We start from the raw sequence: 19,730 nt of genomic DNA on the forward strand, positions 1-19,730 counted from the left end.
GTATATTTGATGATATTATTGTGAATAAAGTAATTTATATATAACCTATTAACGTGGAGCCTTGTTTTAAATTTTCAATCCTTAGCCATAAAAGTTAAACATTTTATAAATTTTTAACCACAAAATAATTAATAAATTATAAATTTGATAAATGTTGTCAAAATTTGAACTTTAAATGCTTATAAAAAAAAATTGTGCAAATGTATTTTTAATATTTTTCAACTGCTATTAAAACGATATATCAGGAGTCTAATATTAAATTTTCACGCTTTTTTACCCAACAAATAAAAATTTATTGATATTTATAGAAAAAAAAACTAAAAAAATTGAAAACTGACAATGTCCGTAAACAGCTCAAATAGAGTCAAAATATTTTCAAAATTGTATGGTGTATAGAAAATGCTAATATAAACATTCAGTGAAATTTTCAAGTATCTACAGTCATTCGTTTTTTAATTACAATAAAATAAAAAAATCGTTACATGAGAAATCGAGTAAATATCAAATGTTGTAAAAATATAAATTTCAGACGCTCATAAAAATTTAATTTAAGTTTCTTCTAGACATTTTTTTTTTGATAAAGGTAGACAAACTTATGAGTAATCTTATATTACATTTTCAAATCTTAGATTTAAAAAGAAAAATTTTTATGAATTCTCATCAAAATAATTTGCTATTTTTCGTGATTTTTCCGTATTTTGTCAAAATTTGAACTTTAAATGCTTATAATTAAAAACTGTGACTAAGGATTTTTAATTTTTTTCATCTGCCTTTGAAACAATAAACTAGGAGCCTTCTATTAAATTTTCAAGCTTTTTTACTCAATAGATAAAATTTTATTGATATTTATAGAAAAAAAAACTAAAAAAATTGAAAACTGACAATGGCTGTAAACAGCTCAAAAAGAGTCAAAATATTTGGAAAATTTTATGGTGTATAGAAAATGCTAATATAAACAACCAGTGAAAATTTCATGCATCTACGGTCATTTGTTTTAGAGTTACACCAATAACCAAAATCGATTTTGTTAAAAATCGATTTTGCGTAAAAATTCCCGTTTTTCCTTAATTTTTCTTTTGTTTTTCACATCGCTTTTGAAAACTACTGGGAAATTAAAATTTTGACCTCCCCAATGCACCAACAATATTCACTTTCCCATCGAACAAGATACTGAAGTCGAAAATCGAAGCATTATTTCGACTACTTATCGTGTACACAGACACAAAAATAAAAAAATAAAAAAAAAATAAAAAAAAAAACACACATCATTGTAAAATCAATACATTCATCGTTTCACTCAGAATCTAAAATGTGGAGTTATAATATTTTTATACACATAATAATAATATTATGTTTTCTAGTTTTGAAACCACACGACTAGTTTGAATTTGTTTTTAAAATATAATATTATGGGATTATAACAATGCCTATATAACTATATAAATCTCGTCGAATTCGTTTTAATTTTTTAAACTTATCATTGATAAAATGACGTGGAATATAGAGCTTAGAAGTTTTCGTGATATGACCTTGAAGTAAATATATGTTCCTTTGCACAGACCTACATTAAGTTATTTTTTAAAAATATAATATTAATATGGCAATATAGGTACTCCAGTATTATTTAAAAAATGTAACTTTCGGCTGAAAATCGTCAGAATAAGTTTTATAAACTCACAACCGCAATAATAAATTGTTTTACACGATTTCTTCTCCTTACGTTTTTTTGGTAGTGATATACGATATGTATCTCTTAAAATGTATTAGATATGAAAATTACACATTGACTATTTCAGCTGATCATAGTGAACACCATTTAAACCAATATAAATATAAGTAGGTAGTGGATAAGAAAGGTTGCAGCGTTGATATAAATATATAATAATTTCATAATATATCGTCCAAATACAATTAGATCGCGAGTACATAATATTATATTTGAAATTGGTTCTTCATAAAATATATCTCACAGCGGGTGTTAATTATTCAAGGTTTAATGTGTGTTAATTATTTAAGGTTCATTGAATATCATACCACTAACGCCAATTTAAAATCAATTTGTAAAAGTAAATTAGTAATTAAAGTCTCAATTATAATACAATTATTTAATAAATTTAATTTACGTTTGAAAACTTCGTAGACTTTCTTAGCCGTGCAAAATATCTATTTATATTAATTGCCCATAATAAATAATAATAAAGTGGTTGAGAATTAGATGATATTCCAAAAAAATAAAAATACAATTTTTAACGAGTACAATATCAAGTAAATTTGTTCATTTGATTTTGTTTATATATTATAATTATGATATTATTGTGCTTGTTCCTGTTTTGAGGTTCTTTCGGCATAGGTACCTGTCTTACAATTATACATCAAAATATTTATCAGATTATTATTGATCCACTGGTTTGGAAAAAGCTGACTTATTACGTCCTTGATATCGTGAAACTCTGTGATTGACATTTTTACGTAGGTATATTATAACAATAAAAAAAATTGGAAAACATAAAAATGTATTTATAGTGCGCTTTTCTCATAATATAGAATCAAATAATTCATATACCAGCTCTTGACAATATTACACCATAATATAATCCTTATATACATTACGCCACGTCTGCACTATTATTATACATATTTTATCATAATATATAATTCATGTAAAATATTTATTTATTTCATGTCACTCATTCATTGTTTATAGTACCTACACACACACACACACTCACACACACACACTATACAAATTCTAGAATAATATTCTGGGAAAAAACAGTGAAGACAAAACAATATAATATATTCTGGATGATTGTCAATCAAACGTAAGGTATATGATTTGTATTTACTATTTATATATGCGCATCTAATGCAAGGTATGATATTCATATATATTTTTTATTGTATGTACATTAAAAAGGGCATTTAAAAAACAGAAAAAAAGAAAAATCCAACTTCAATGATGGTGCATATTATAATATAGTATACAGGATGGCAGGATGCATTCACCATGCTTACCCCCTTTTTTTCTTCAACAATGCAGTTATTTAAAATATGATTTTTGAAATTCTTAAATGGGTATACTTGAACACCAGATTTTCAAATTATTGAGATTTCTTGTACAACCTACTTAAGAAGGGCCCAGTGGGTATAAAAACTTCTGTTTTTCAAATGAGACCCCTCTTTTAAATGTAAATTATTCAGTGGATAATTTTTCTGAAAAATTAGACGTATCAGAATCAAAAAGCCTACGAGTTGTTTTTGAGTCACTTAACTTTATGTTCTAAAGATGAAAGGTTCCAGTAATATATTTATAGATATGTGGCTATGGTGATTTGAAAATTTTAGTCGTTAATATTAATCCACCAACATAAATAATTTATAAAATTAGCCCAAGTATAGTAAATACTAGTTTCTATATTACGTCTATTTTATATTTTCGTAAAACCATTTTTAAGGACTATTATCCTTGGTACAAACATTTTAATAACTAAGAAACTACTCATTTGAATTTTAAATTATGTAAATTAAAATTTTCAAAAAAATTATACACAAAAGTAAAAAAATGGGTGGTCTTATAGATCTCAAAAGCCGAATATCACCCCTGCAAACATCTTCGTGCAAATCGATAAATTTAAATATAATGATTGTTTTTTTTCAACAGTATGTTTAATCTGTTGGAAAATTCCTATTTGATGTCATGCATTTAAAAAGAAAACTAAATGTGAAAATTCAATCAGATAAAAAACATTTATAATGTATGGCATTTAATCGGAATTTTCACACGAATTAATGTTTAAAAATTTCAATTAATAATATTTATTTGCCATGAAGACGCTTAGTGTGAAAACTATAGACACTTTTGGCACATAATAATTGTATTGCATTATATACGCGTATGTATGCCATCACGGTTCGCTTTTGGAAGCCCCTGCAACAAACATAATATTTTATAAGTATGTTATTATCACGGCTTTTCCCGCAGCCTATATTAAAATACCACATCCGCGTGCCTTTACCCACTACGAGGAAAAATGACAACCTGTGTCCTTACCACCCACAAAGAATTAAACAGAAAAGTGGCCGAGAATAATACTTACGGTTTCAAAATCAATTCAAAAAAAAACATGTATAAGGTGATTCACCGTGCGCGCTCAGCCCATTTTTTCATTATGAATTTATTCAAATTCTTGAGATATGTTTGTATTACTTAAAGAGCGTTCTTGTGTAGATACAAATTTTTGTTTTTTAAACGAGAATACTCCCTTCCTCCTTTATTTTACTGTAAATTTTTTTTTGAAAATATTGATGTAGGTACCTACCTAATTTAAAATTCGATCTGGTATAGGTAATTTCTCAATTAAAATGTTTACACTAAGGATAATTGTTCTTAAAAATGATTTTATAAAAATATAAAATAGGTTTAATATTGGACTTTTTATTTTTATACTTTAACCATTTTCACAAATCATAAAATAAGTCGACAGATCAATATTAACTGCCTAAGTAACATTTTCAAATCACTGTATTATAACCTATATTATATCTTCCAAAACTCTATTATCACGAACCTATTATCATTTATCCTACGTACACAAAGTTAAATAACTCAAAAACTATAAAGTTCGGATTTTGAATTAAATAGGTACATCAAAAGTTTCAAACTAAATAATTTACGCAGTACAAAGGGGGGGGGGGGGGGCTGTCATTTGAAAAACAGAAGTTTGTATCACCACAAGACAATCTTCGTCGAGTCGCATAAAAAAATCTCAAGAATTTTAAAACACGGTCTCCAAGTGTGTTTAAAAATTCCAATAATCATAATTCGAATAAATCCACCGTTATAGAAAAAATCGGGGTGAGCGTGCATGCTGAATCCCCTGTTTAATTTATTGTAACTACCTATGAATGATAATATAACATGACATCGATAAATACAATATTATAATGTTATGGGCGTGTTGGTATTTTCCTCCAAATATAATTTTATAATAATAATATCTCTGTATAAATTCTCCCGGCACCCTTCACACCGCCTTCACACCACCCACGAGCATAGGGTAGTTATTTTTCGCGAAGTTTGCGAAAATCTCGTCGCGGCTGCTGTGTCGGCGACGACGTCATTCTCCTCTGAATTATTATTATTATTATTATTGCCAGCCCATTTCCGGTCCATTGTGTTATTATTGTTTCGCGTCTTTGAAGAGCTCTCCGGCGTCGGATGCGGCGCCTCCTCGCCCCGGCCGCCGCAATCGACAATCGCTATTTTAAAACTGCGTCGACGCCGAAAAGTCTCCCCGACTCGATCCTGCCGCCGCCTCGTAGACACGTTTTTCCGAGCGTTTTTCTACTAGCCCTCGCCGTATTGTATAAAGTCCACAAGTACTGTGCCTGATCCCCGGTAAAACCTTCGTCTTAAGATCCCGAGTTTTTGTGTAACTCGTCGTCTCCATTTCCCCCCGCGGTGAAATTCGATCGAAACATTGTTAGAACAAAAAAAAAACGCCAATTATGTGTACGCATATACATTATTATTATGCGCTCTAGTGTTTTTGGTTTTTGTTTTGTAAAGTCGGCGCTTAATCCCGAATTCGTTTTAAAAGCGTAAGAAAAGTAAATGAAACATTTTATTCGGAATATTTTTGCATATTCAAACTACTTTATTATATTATCAAGGACTTTCAGTCCTCGTATACATTGCTGGAGTGTAACAAGAACGCATAAACGAATCTCGAAACTTTAAAATTATTTTTATTTGCATGCTGTTTTTCTCGTATTTATATACGTATATATTTTTTTCAAATGAAAATGCATTTTTATTTTTAGTTCGTATCGTTAACGTTACATTAATCATTCTAAATCCTCGTTTTGTTTGTGAACCAAGTGAAACACGTAAAACAAAATAATATATATATTTAAACGCAATTTGTGAAACAAAGTTAGTATTGTATATTTTTTACTTAAGAAATTAAGTCTACTCAATAGTGATATCCACTACTACAGTTGCATTTACTTTTGTTGTATCTACGTTATCACAGCCGACAAACGATACCTTTTGGGGCTATTAGATCCACAATATTATAATATCAAATGGCTGTATAGATAGTGAAAACAATTAATATCCAATATAATATAGGTATATATAATTTATGCAAATTAAATCGTAAAATGTTGGTAATGGAAAGCAGTAAATGTGAATGCTGTAGTATAATCGTTTTAATTATCATAAATGATTCTAATCCACGCGGTATAATAATAGTGATAGATTTAACTTTTATGAATAATACACCAGTACTATAGGTATCGAATTAATATTTTAAATGTAAAAGTGGTAAATGTAAAGAAATATAATCATTTATTTTATACTTAAATATATTCAAAAGTAAATAAACAGCGTGATTACTGAATTGTCGACCGGCTTGAAATATCTTATAATTGTGCGTATTTTTTTCACTTTTTCAAACAGTTTCTTTCGTAATTTGTTCAAATGTTTTCATACTTTATTTGTTAAAAAAATAGTATTATTAGAAAATCATATAATATCTCTATTATATGCCTGGCTGAGTTAAAAATTAATTTTATAAATATCACAGAGCTGATGATTCTGCATATCAATCAATCGTATTCAGAAATTTTAATTATTGATATACAAAACTGATTTAAGCCACAACCGTTTATGATATAGAATTTATTTCACATATTTTTGAATATTTTAGAAGATAGTGCATAATAATATTACACGCAAACGGTTTTTGTATTGGATTATTATTGATTCCATCACTATTTAAGAGTACTGCAAAAATACATTTATTTTATTATCGACACATAAGTTACTATACAGGCGTTTATTTTGAATCAATAAATACTTTAAAAAAATTTTAATTAATATTAAATTCGTAATTATTTCTAATAGTTACATTTTTTAAAAAATATTTGTTACAATGTCTGGAGCTACATTATTGTAATATATAATATAAATATAATATAATAATATTATACCTGTAAGCCATACGACAAACTTTACACGATAATATCAAATGCGGCACATTGAGTAATCAGACCATACGTTTCAGCACTATCACTCGACTTATTCGAATATCTTGACGTCATTTAAATTTTGTGTCGTATATTATAGCTTTAACGGGTAAGAGAGTCCAAAATATTCATCTGGCATTAAATGCATTTTGTATAAACGTATTATTATCATCGTTCAACACAACGTCCGTTCTATTAACTATAAATGAAACAATTTACTAACGAATCATATCGATGCCTATCAGCCTATCGGCTATCAAAAATGTCGTTTATTCGGATTTTCGGATATTTTGTGTTAACAGCCGCGTGTAAAATATGTTTTTATCCTTTATGATGATAAGTGATATTATTGCGCTAACGTTCTGCAGCAATCACAATTCAAGAAAATATTTTCAAATATAAAGATTGTTGTAGGTGTGTCGGAGCTCCCGCGTTCAATATATTATTATTTTACCGTCCGATTTCCACGGACAACAATGAACGACGAAACAATTTCAGAAATGTCTGCAAAATAAACTGCAGTGTAACACAAGACATATAATAATACTATTATGTTTTGCTCACGTATTATTATTGCAGTACATATTATGTTGTGTGCGGCCATCCGGGATTTTCTGCTATAGGAGGGTTTGAGACTTGAGTTAGTATATATATTATACAGAGTGATTCACCAAACATGCTGACCATGATTTTTTTCTTTAATAGTACATCTAATTTTTGAGATATTTTTTTTAGGAGTAAAGGATAGTGTCCTGTGGCTATACAAACTTTTGTTTTTCGAATGAGAACCCCCTTTTTTACTGTGAATTATTTAGCGGATCATTTTTTTGAGGATTTCGTTTATCGAAATCTAAATTCAAACGAGTATAGTTTCTTAGTTATTAAACATTCTGTGCTAAGAATAATAATAATTTACAGTAAAAAAGGGGAATCCTCGTTTGAAAAACAAAAGTTTGTATCACCATCATTCACTATTAAGTGGTAAAAAAATTCCCAAGAATGGTCTCTGAGTTTATTCAGAGATTCCAAAAATCAGATATTGATAATAACATTATTACCTATTAAAGGGGGGGGGGGGGGGGGAAGCACGATTGTCGAATCGTCCTTTATATTATATTACATAAATATATTATACTTTGATATTTAGCACCACGAACACTGCTACCGTGCAATATAAATCCATTCATCCGAATTGGGTAAACTTTTTTTTACAGACAACTTTCCTCCACGCGCATTTATTGGGAACAAAGTTGCCATTCCCCGCCACAAGCGACTGCGAATATACATCGGTGCGCGTAGATATAGTTCACGTGACACATAACTATATATAAACGAGGAGGATGGGGAGGAGAGTATAGTATATTATCGTCATTATGTGTACATAAAACAAAAGCCGTCAAGAGTTGTTATGTACAGGTGAGCGGGTGGGTGGGTGCACACCAGAAAATCGAGCTTATCGGGCCGGGATGATTCGCGGATCAAACCTACGGATAGATAAAATATGTGACTGCAGCTGTAAAAGTCAAAGTCTAGGTATATCGTATTGGCATTTTAAATGCACAACTGTCCCGAGCGGACGCATAAATCTTTAAACTTTCGGCCGTCGATGCACGTCGTTTTGGCGAACGAGAGGAGAAAAAACGAAATATTTCCCGCGCGCTCGTAAATCGTTTCTCAGACGCTTTCTCGTTATACACGTATATACACGATAATAATAATAATAATGTGTAATACTACGCGAATAACCGAATTAATGTCTACCGCGCTACCCCATTATTATAATAATAATATACGCGTATAGAATTCATTTGATCTTCGATAATAGCTGACGACAATGCAGAGGCTTTCCGAGGCCTCGATATCAGTGGCAAGCGGAATTGTCCCATTTTTAAATATTAATATGTTGCTAATAAAATAGGTATTATACATGATATTATACTATTTTTAACATAATGTAATAATTTATATTATTATTATATCTCCTATATGAGTGTTATTTTAATGAACTACTGAACTTAGGCACTATAGTCGTACTATCATAATAAAAGGCCATATTCACATTATAGTATTATACCATTATAATAATATTATATAATAGTATGCATTACATAAGGGACATTAAATATTATTAAAAACATTGTTACCATTTTTATGCTCAAATGATTGAGTAATTATTTTATTTACTGTAATCTATATAGGTATAGGTTATATTATTTAAAAACATTTTGATTATAAAACCCATTCCAATACTTTTTAATATTTGTTTATCACAAAAAGTTACCTCGTTCGAGTTTCGATTGTAAGCTCTACTGTCACATTTAGGTACCATTGAGCACTGGATTTATGAATGTACAAATCAAAACTTAATCTATATAAAAAAAAAGAAAACCCATAGTCCTCCCCGTCCTCCATCTCAGACACTCTCGTCGATAAGTGCTGTTATAAAATGCCACTCGAAGATGCGCTATATAGTATTATGTGTATCGACGACGTGAAAACTGTGATGGTTTCGTTTTTATGACGTACGGACGCAAAAAGAATGAGTTGTGTACTCATACATGTATACAATGTTTATCAGTTCGAAATCACCAATAACGTTGGGAAAACCTTAATTTTATGCAACCAACGTGTAGAAATTCCAATAAAAGTCTATTCTTTTGCGATAAATTGTTTGCAAAAAACAGTATAATAATCGTTGTGGATAATTAATGATCACCTATCAAGTTAGGTTAGGTAACCTAACCGACCTGAAAACTACTACTGCGAGAAAACCGAGTAGGTACCTTGTGTGTGTGTCGACGGAATCAGTCGCAAATCAGAAAAATCGATTAAACAAAAAATAAGAATTTAATAGTTTTGTTGGCCGATCAGTGTAAATCGAGAACGCTGCAATTGCCAACTTTAAGTAAAAAGCCTGCCATAACAGCGGCATTGTTTTCTTAATTTGTATAGCACTATTTTATTGTTTTCATTATTATTAACGACATAATTTTATTGGTCCTAAGGTTTTTATAATAAAAGAACAACAATTCTCCTTTGAGTAAAAATAAAAAAATGGAAATTACACGGATATTTTTAGATTTAAACGACGTATAAAACAAAAGTAAATAATAAAAAATATAGAATTGCCCTTGAGAGAAACTTCGACATTTTCATGTCGGTGTCGGTTAAATCCAATAGCAATGCATTTACAATTTAAAATTTCACATTAGCCTAAAATAAAAACAATAACAGTGATTAGTAGAAATTAGAAGTTAATTCACGACGAGGTCCATAATCTCAAAAATATAATATTGTAGAGTATAATATGATAATAATTATACTGTTTTAGTAAGTGCTTAAGACAATCTCGTGGATTTTTCAATCTGTTTACCTATATGCTAAAATAAATATTATATATTTAGAATAATAACGTACACGCTTATAATGTATAAAAGTACCTCTCATTACTCATTAGATATTTTATATTCTACTTTCAGTGTTATGATAATTGTTGATTTTACGGAGAAAAAATCTATAAAAGCTAAATAATAAACATAATCATTATTATTCGCGTATCGTGTCGAATAAATAAAACAACTATTTTCGTTCGTGTTTTATCGCAAACGTACCTGCCTATACATTTTTCGATTTTCTTATACGTGTAACCGTGTAAAATATTATAACTTATTATCGGAAAAATGTGAAATTTAAAGACGTCACGGACTATCTATATCATAGAATATAGATTATTATTATTACTGTATTGGGTAATAATCAATATATAGCATACTATTTACTACCTACGACTAGCATTACCAATAATTAGAAATTAGCAATGCCAACATTTTTAGCTACAGTATTCAATACACATAGTATCTCTAATAATAATATTTTTAATGATTACATTTAGGTACCTATACACATACATGCAATATGATTATAGTTGACCGTTGTATAGGTAATGACAAAGTGACACAGAAGAAAGTTTAATACATTATTTATTGACATTTTTTAAATATCAATCTGTATAATATGTAATTTAAACTTTCCGACACAACCAATACTGGTAACAAAATATGTGTAGCATATTATAGATTTCTTAAAGTTGACTTTAAGAAATAATATAATATATTATGTCTATGAAACACATAGTAAAAAAATAATAATATTAATTAACACCAGCTTCAAAAACATAAAATTAAATTATATCTTTACCTGGTAAATTTAATGTTGGAATTGAGTTATCATGTATGAATGAGTTTCTTAAGTCCAGCACTTCTACAACTCTGTTCAAAATGTTTATCGCATACAACAGATGATATTTTGTAAACGATGTCAATAATTGGTTAATTCAATAATTTATTATTTCCAGACTTCTTCACCCAAATATCGAATATAGTTTGTTCTTTAGAGAACCGATGACGAAAAGTAGTTTTACCGTTGTATTTAGTGTCACAACCAATTATAGCACAACTCTTCGACGGCATGGTTAATTTATTCATCTGTATAACCTCATAAAAGTATGAAACAAAAGTTAAACTGAAAACGTAAAAATGTTCACTACTCGGAGTCGCATAAAAAATTAATAAACGGTTATGACTTTTGATAGAAAATGTCGGGGCCGGCCGCACGGAACAATAACGAAAATTCAGTAGTACCATATAATTATGTGCAACTATTCATAATTGTACGTATACGTATTGTTACGTTGGTATGCTGCGTATCGTAAACGTGTGTATCAGATCAGCTGCACAGAGTTGCATGTCAAATACGCGGATACATCCTTATTATTGCCGTGTAGGTTGACGGGTGTACCTCGCGCCTCCAACTCATCGTTTTTACCTGAGAAGATCGAAGAGTAGAGATAATACATTGAACTTTGTGGTAGAAGATGTTTTTTTTATTTATTGAACCGAAAGATATCTGAGTACATGATAATTTTTCGTGAGAAGCCCGAAGAAGGGACGGTCGTGTTGCGGTGGAAGACGACGTGGTTGTCCGGAACCGAACAATATCGGCGAGAGTTGGACGTGACGTTGCGGGTGTAGGTCGTTGGCCGACCGAAAAGGGCACAGGTATCGACGGACGCGACGGCAATCGTTTTCCGTGTCGGAACGTAATCGAAGTCGGCTCGGTTGTGTGGCCCGGAGGTGCAAGATTAGGCGAGCGGGTCGAGGGAGACGCGTGTGATCTCGTCGCAGAGTCGTCACCAGGGAGAGCGAGTCGAGCCCGACATGACGGACGCGGGTCGGTGTCGCCAACCGCAGCCAGGGGGACCGTAGGGAGGGAGTACTGTGGCGATGGTTCACCACATTACCATAAAAATAGTACGGCGATAACCTCCTTTCGACGTTTTTTGGATCGGTGATCGAAAAAATGTAAATCAAATATTATTACACCGAGCTCCGTTGGACGAAAATATATTGTGTCCTTGACACTTTGCACAAAAGCCATAAAAATAAAAAAAAACACCCGACTTTCTTCTGTCATCCTCTAGAAACTCGTCACATGACTACAATGATGGTATACAATATATTATATCATCCGGTTGTAAAAACGATGCGATATTTTCCGCATCACAAAATAATAATAATATTCAATTTCAACGAGATTTTATTGTAACGAGCTTACGTATAAATAAAAATTCGCGTAACATTATTATACGTTACCGCGGAATATGTTTAATATTTATAAGTAAATTATTCGTTTATTATTTTTTTTTTTTAAATCCATATACATATACCTACGTTGTGCGTAAGTATGATTAATTTAGTGTAATTAAACTTGATTTTTAATCGGTTAGGATTAGAGCGCATAATACAAAATAAATACGTAGGTATTTGTATATATTATAATATATACCTACATACAGTTGTTAACAACTCTATTGTTAAAATTTAAATTAAAATACTTTTATTCTATATGCGGAGTCGTGGAAAACCGTTTTGGTGATACTAATTATTAAAACACGGTTTGTATTAAGGACTACGGTTAATTAATTTACTTAGTATAATATATTATTGTACACTATAAATAGAGAAACGTTCGTGTTCATTATTTCATCAGATATTATAAGTAATTTAATATTATACTATTATATTATTAATGCAAATTATTATCATTATTATAATATTATACTAGTCACTTGATCATTAAGACTGAGAATATAATATTTTATATTATGATTATTTTACCGTCATCCGTTTCAATAATTTTATATAAAAATAATATTAAAGTTACATTTTAATGCACTGCAGTAAATATATGTCATTTTGTAGATTTTTATATGTTACTAGTTAATACCTGCAGTTGCCTGTTATTATATTATAATGTATTTTAATAATGATTATTTAATGAGTTTTTTTTTGAAATTAGCCGACACGACGGTGAGAAATCATATTTTAAACGGAGGAAAAAAATCACAAATAACCACTGCTGCATATTTTCAACAATTCGTTACGCTTCTACATACATCCATCGCATGTAGTCTATAATTTATGGATCAGCATGGAACGGACTTAAACGTCACCTCAAGAATTTGACCACCATAATAATATTATATTGATAAACATCGACTAAAAGACATAATGGTGGTTCGTGTCGGGAAATGAGTAGTACCTGGGTATAGTATGATAATTTTCGTGAGTCGTCGAATTCTTAGAAAGTTCAGTGACCTTGGCATGGTGAAATTGACAGCGATCGCGATATTATTATTGCAGTGTCGACTGTCAACCAACAGTCGTTGTACCTATATAGTGCTTCATTATACTACATAACCCTTTTGATTATTTTCTATTCTTTATTTTTTTTTTCGTGTATTTTTACAAATTTTAATTTTTGCTAGTTATTTTTTTGTTATTGTTGAATCATTATTATACATATTACAAATCAGGTAATAATGTCAAATTAAAGACACATCTATGTCGACGCCGCGATACTTCAGCTTTTGATTCAGATACGAGCTCGTCGCCGTTTTTAGACTTCCAAGCGATTAAACTATCCAAGGCGTCTATGTTCTAGTTTTGAATACATTTTAAAATAATAATTGTGTCTTAATCCAGTTTGATAGGTAATGAGGATTCCTGCTGCAGATGTCGCCGTGAACTCGTTTGTTTGTTCCTCACTTAGACAACTGGACGGAGTTAACCAATTGATATTAAGACACAGTAAAATACGTGAGTAATTTTTCGGAAGAAATAACAGTCGAGGAAACCGTAGAGTATCTACAACACAGATCGGTGATGATTTTAAAACGGTGTTTTTCGGAAAAACCAACCAACAAATAATATAGAAACATTGTTATGACAAGTGGTCACCGTTAGTGTTATCATAATATTATTACTTGTAAGGTGGGTACTAAAGTTTATTATAAAACTGCATTGTGTTTTTGTTTGTACACGGTTCACCGCATTACCACAATATTATCTTGTTATAAATATTACAGGATCATTCTTAATAATGCATAAGCGGTGAGCTCGGTGGCATTAATATTGTTCTAAATAATTTAGGGGATTGGATATTGTGATTTTCTGTTTTTGTCTAACACAAGCGCAACATTGGTTCGCACGTGACTCATCTATCCATTACTCGTCGCGGACAAAAGAAACTAGTTATATTATTATATTATACACCACTACAGTGGATATTTTGTATACATGTCGCCAGGCCCGGCTCGAGGGGTAGGCGACATAGGCCCATGCCTAGGGCGGCACTTAAGCTGCACATTAGTAAGAGGGCGGCATTTTTAAAATACTGATAATATTCTATTGTTAAGGGCGGCAAAATTTGATTTTGCCTAGTCCACTATTTTCCCTTGAGCCGGTCCTGCATGTCGCCCAGGGAAAACTTCTTGTCACCAAGTAGATGATACTATGATAGACGATATAATATTTAATTAATGGGTAACAACAATTTTTTGTAAAAATGTCAATGTTTGAAATTTTATTTAATTTTATTTATTGATTATTTATTATGTTTAATTTTGTTATTTATTTATGACGTATAATATCATTTCGTTTGACAAATAATTATTGAAAATAGAAAACCCATAACGTGACCGTTCGCCGTACCTAACCATAGAATAATACAAATCAAGATAGCAATTTATTTCACGCGACAATGCGACATGTTTCATCTGGTCGTCAGTCGTCCCGGAAAATATCTACAAATTGATTGTTTTTGATTTTATTTTAGTCCTTGTTCCTACAAGCTATTAGCTAAATAATTATTTCACTTTGAACCTTTAAACAGTTTAAACGTTCAAGCCTTCGAGGTAATACGTCATACGATATTACGATGACAAGACGAATTTCGTCTTTCGCCAAGTATAAAATAATTTAAAATCTAATATTTTATACTTGGATTTAAACTAAATACATTACCCATTTTCAATAATTATAATAATGTATTACAAAATGCATTCATAATAAATGAAAATATATAATATTATATACTTGCATAATATGATACGTATAACGTATTACCATTAGTTATAAATACTAGTAAAAACAGTAGTATTTATAATCAATTCTATTGGTGTAATATTATTAATATTCTGCGAATTTCTATGAATATTCAATATAATAACTATTATTATAAATTATTATTTATTAATTAATATAATATTTAATATTTTAGATTATCATTACCTACTTATTTTTTTTAAATTCATTTTTACAAAATTGACAAACAAGCGTATTAAGACTATTTCTAAATTGTTTGAAATTGTTTGAAAAAGTTTAAAAAAATAGTATAATTTTTAATTATTATATCTATTTTTTACCTAGTGTGGTTTATTATACTGATATATATTATGTATATTGTATGTCATTAACAATATTGATCCATTTTTTGTAATTAAAAATAATTAATTTACCTAACTCATAAATTATTTGTAATTATTTGTGTGTTGTGAGTTTTGATTGTAATTTTACAGAAAACATTACCTTTATCTAACAATACCAGATATAGGTAAAGTTTTCTGTAATATTTAATACCGAAAAGTTTTTCATAAGTTTATAATATTATGTTGATTTTGATGGTCAGCGTGAAATTTTTTTTTTTAATGTCGCCCAGTGATAATTATTTGTTAAAATATTCACTGCACCACAATAATATCATTATATTATATCGCTAGGTGTTCCGATATTGATAATAGTAAGCAATTACGCGATAGGCGTGTGTAATCTTGTAATAATAAGACAAACGTTGTTCAATAATAATATTATATATCGTTATAAAATATTGAAGAAGTCTCGTCAAACGAAATAATAATAGTTACCTAGGTTCGCGACTATACGTATAGGTTCTGTGGTTCTGTCCGTTTGAATCGATTTCATTGTCTTTTGACAAACATCACACAAATATTATGTACATCGTAAACGCAGTACAACAATTTATAGGTAATACCTTGTAGACGGAAATCTTTTCGTTTTAAATTTCGATGTAAACATATAACTTATTATTAAAAAGCAATTAATTTGTACTCGTAATATTAATATGATGATTATACAATTAGGTGCATATTATTTTAAATGCCAACTCGTTATTTCGAAAAGTTTATACATTTTTTTTTAAATATTATTTTATATACGTTCAACACATTTGAAAAAAAATTATATTTTTAAAGTATTTTTTATTGGAATTTGAGCATCAACATACATGGTCATAACATTTATTTTTATTTTTTATCAACATTTTATCGTCGATTTCGGTTGTTATGTGATTACGAAATTATATTACTAAAAAATGCATTAAAACATGTTTCAGATTTAGTGATGCATGTTGATTATTTCTGATGCTTCTAGTGTGATTTCAGATTTAAACTACATATTATAAAAAAAAAAAACTTTTGTGCCACACTATTTGGAAATAGGTACTGCATCCGATAGGAGATCATAACCAAAATAACGTCGTTTAAATAAGCAAATTTGCTTTAAATAGTGTTTTCTCTCGAAAAATCCACTATTGATAACGAGTGATTACCGCCGTACTCCCCAGGTGTCTATTTTTATCGCTAAAAATGCGGATGTCCTCTCCCGAGTATTCCAATCGGCTGCCCACTCAATGCTCATATAATATAATATTGTTAAATAATACACGTGCTCTCGTAACCAGTTGTCAGTGTCACTTATCGCGGTACAGTCATATATTATATATAACTATATACACCATGACTGCGGGGTGAACATTGAATTATTATTGGCGTCGTGTCAATAATGTCATTAGCGAGGGAAAAATATATAATATACTCTCTCGCACCGATTGAAGGCAGTGGAAACGGGACGAAGGGGATGATAAAAGCTTTGCGGAAAAAACGGCTACAGAGCGCGAAGCGACAAGACTATAGAACTTGATGGTTTTCCAAAAGAGGAAAAAATAACTTTTTTTTTTTATTTATTTATTTATTTTTTTTTTGGCTACATTTCTGCGTGTACCACGCTTGTGTGATCGGGGCGGGGGTGGGGTGCTAGTAGTGGCAGTGGTGGAGGGGAGGGTGTCTTGTCAGAAACGTGCCAAAAATAAGCAAAGTACAACCCGCCCAACCGTGAACGCGTTTAAGGTAATAGGAAACAAACGAAAAAAAAACAACAACAATAAAAACAATCTCAATACAATTCTGTTACCTCTGGAAATCGACATGCACACACACACACTCGCTGCAAACGGGCACGTCGTTCCCCGGAAAACTATATCCGTTCTGACCCATAAACGAATCGGGGTGACTGTTTGTGTCGTTCGATACATTCGATACACCTTTTGGCTTATATTATTACTAGCTCCGTCAGCAAAACGCTAAGAGTGAGTACCGATTTCGGAGACAATATCGTATTGTCGTCGTAAGAATTAAATAATAAGACATGCCTGTTAGTCACACGTTGATGTTGTTAAAAATTAAAACCACGGACCTTATACTCATAGACGGAGCATAGTGGTAGTTTCCGTGGTGAACGTGGGTAGCGCTGACCGTGTTGTTCGACACTTCTGCGCTCGCAGGGGTGTCTTCAGGTCACTTCCATGGGGAGGGGAAGAAAAAATGTTAGTTTTGAATACCGCTTTTAACAATTAACAAATACATATTATGAAATATATTATTTATTATAGTAAAAACACGACGTTCGGAGGGGGGGGGGCGATCGTCCCCCGTGACCCTACAGGGACGCGCAAGTGCATAGTTAAAAACAAAAACATCATGAATACGTAATTTTCGTATTACATGCCTTCAATATATTTCACTAATGCGCGGTCTATACATTATATTATTATATGCCTATAATATAGTCGCTGACACGCAAAATGAGCGCTGGCCGTCATGAGTCAAATTACAGTGTTTCGATAGTGATTACCATTTTATACAAGTGTGGCCAGCGTGCCGGTACAATGTTGAACACCAATTATTACAATAATGGGTATGATGGACGGGCCACGAAGGCCAGCGCTATATGGTCTAATCATTTCCATAATCGAGAAGTTTAACAATCGAATGATTCAGTATTATAATGTCTCTGTATTAATTGTAGGTAGTGTACGATTTTGCATTTGCGCTTACGTCTCACGACTCACACAGTCGCATATGACTAAGTAAAATCACTCACTCTTTTCAGTAATCACTAGTCAACAAGACAAACCAAACTTATAATATTTGTTGCACCAAACGTTTAAAATAACACGAATAGAATGACTAAAAATAATAATTTTAAAGCGGGTAAGTGGGTGTCGCTAAGTGGGTGTCGGTTACTGTAATAGATGGGGTTAAATTTGAATTCAATGATATAAAAACATTGTATACGAACAACGATTGTGAGCGAAGGTCTGTCAGTCTAAAATATTACTTAGTAGGTAGGTATATTTTAAGATATAATTGTGCTTAAAGTAATTCATTTTAGTATTAGCATTGATTATAACTACTAGCATTTAAACCCAATGGTATTAGGCATTAGTATCTACTACAATAAGTTAAATTCGTTTTTGACAAAAAATTACATTTGAAAATGTCATTGAGTGTAAAAAATATAATGTTATAATCTAAAAGTCTCATATACCCACGAATAATATTTTTAAATTACAAAAAAATAACTAAACTGTGTCGTAAGGCAAGTCACAAAGGGAGTAGTCCACTATATTTATAAAGTAAGATTTTTACTTACACAGGGTGATTTTTTTTATCGTGAACCAGTTAATATCTCGGGAAGTACAAGGAATTTTATAAATAATTTTTTTTTAAACTTTCTATGTTTTACTATTTTACACTGTGTTACAATTTTGATAAATTTAACTTCCTCCCTTATTTGATAAAACACTATCAACTTTCTATTTTCAAATGGCAATACCTATTTTCGATAACGAAATTCTATAAACATACTGAAAAAAATAATTTTAACGTTTACAGAATTTAATTTGAGTAATCCGTTTGCGACTTATTAATGCCTAAATATTCGTTATATTTACTGCTACTGGGAAATTTAATAAACCCAACAGTAAAAACCAGAAGTCAAAACGAAATTATATCTCAATTTAACAATACCCATAAATTGTAACGATCATAATCGATAATAACTAATAAGTACAAAGGTCACGCGAATTGGACCTTAATATCTTATCACCACTCCCAGCCGAACACATACGTGATGTTTACCGAAATGTTTCATAACCATAGATAATAGTATATAATGGATAGGCCATCAGCCTTCTCCGTGCGTTCCCAAATGATAAGCTAT

The 19,730-nt window shown here is 30.6% G+C and overlaps 1 protein-coding gene across 4 annotated transcripts in view; it reads right to left on the bottom strand.

Annotated features, from left to right (window-relative positions):
• The window catches only part of LOC132951769 (octopamine receptor Oamb), a 156,350-nt gene that overhangs the window by 82,100 nt on the left and 54,520 nt on the right, over nt 1–19,730 (bottom strand). Inside the window, exon 1 of one of the 4 annotated variants that reach the window (XM_061023708.1) lies at nt 11,230–11,621. The exons of the other annotated variants lie outside the window; for them this stretch is intronic. The gene's annotated coding sequence lies outside the window, so the exon portion shown is untranslated. Of the gene's footprint in view, nt 1–11,229; nt 11,622–19,730 lie in introns of those variants that run through there. 4 annotated transcript variants of the gene reach the window in all.

This window comes from Metopolophium dirhodum, chromosome 9 (genome assembly GCF_019925205.1).
Source record: "Metopolophium dirhodum isolate CAU chromosome 9, ASM1992520v1, whole genome shotgun sequence".
NCBI classification, from domain to species: domain Eukaryota; kingdom Metazoa; phylum Arthropoda; class Insecta; order Hemiptera; family Aphididae; genus Metopolophium; species Metopolophium dirhodum.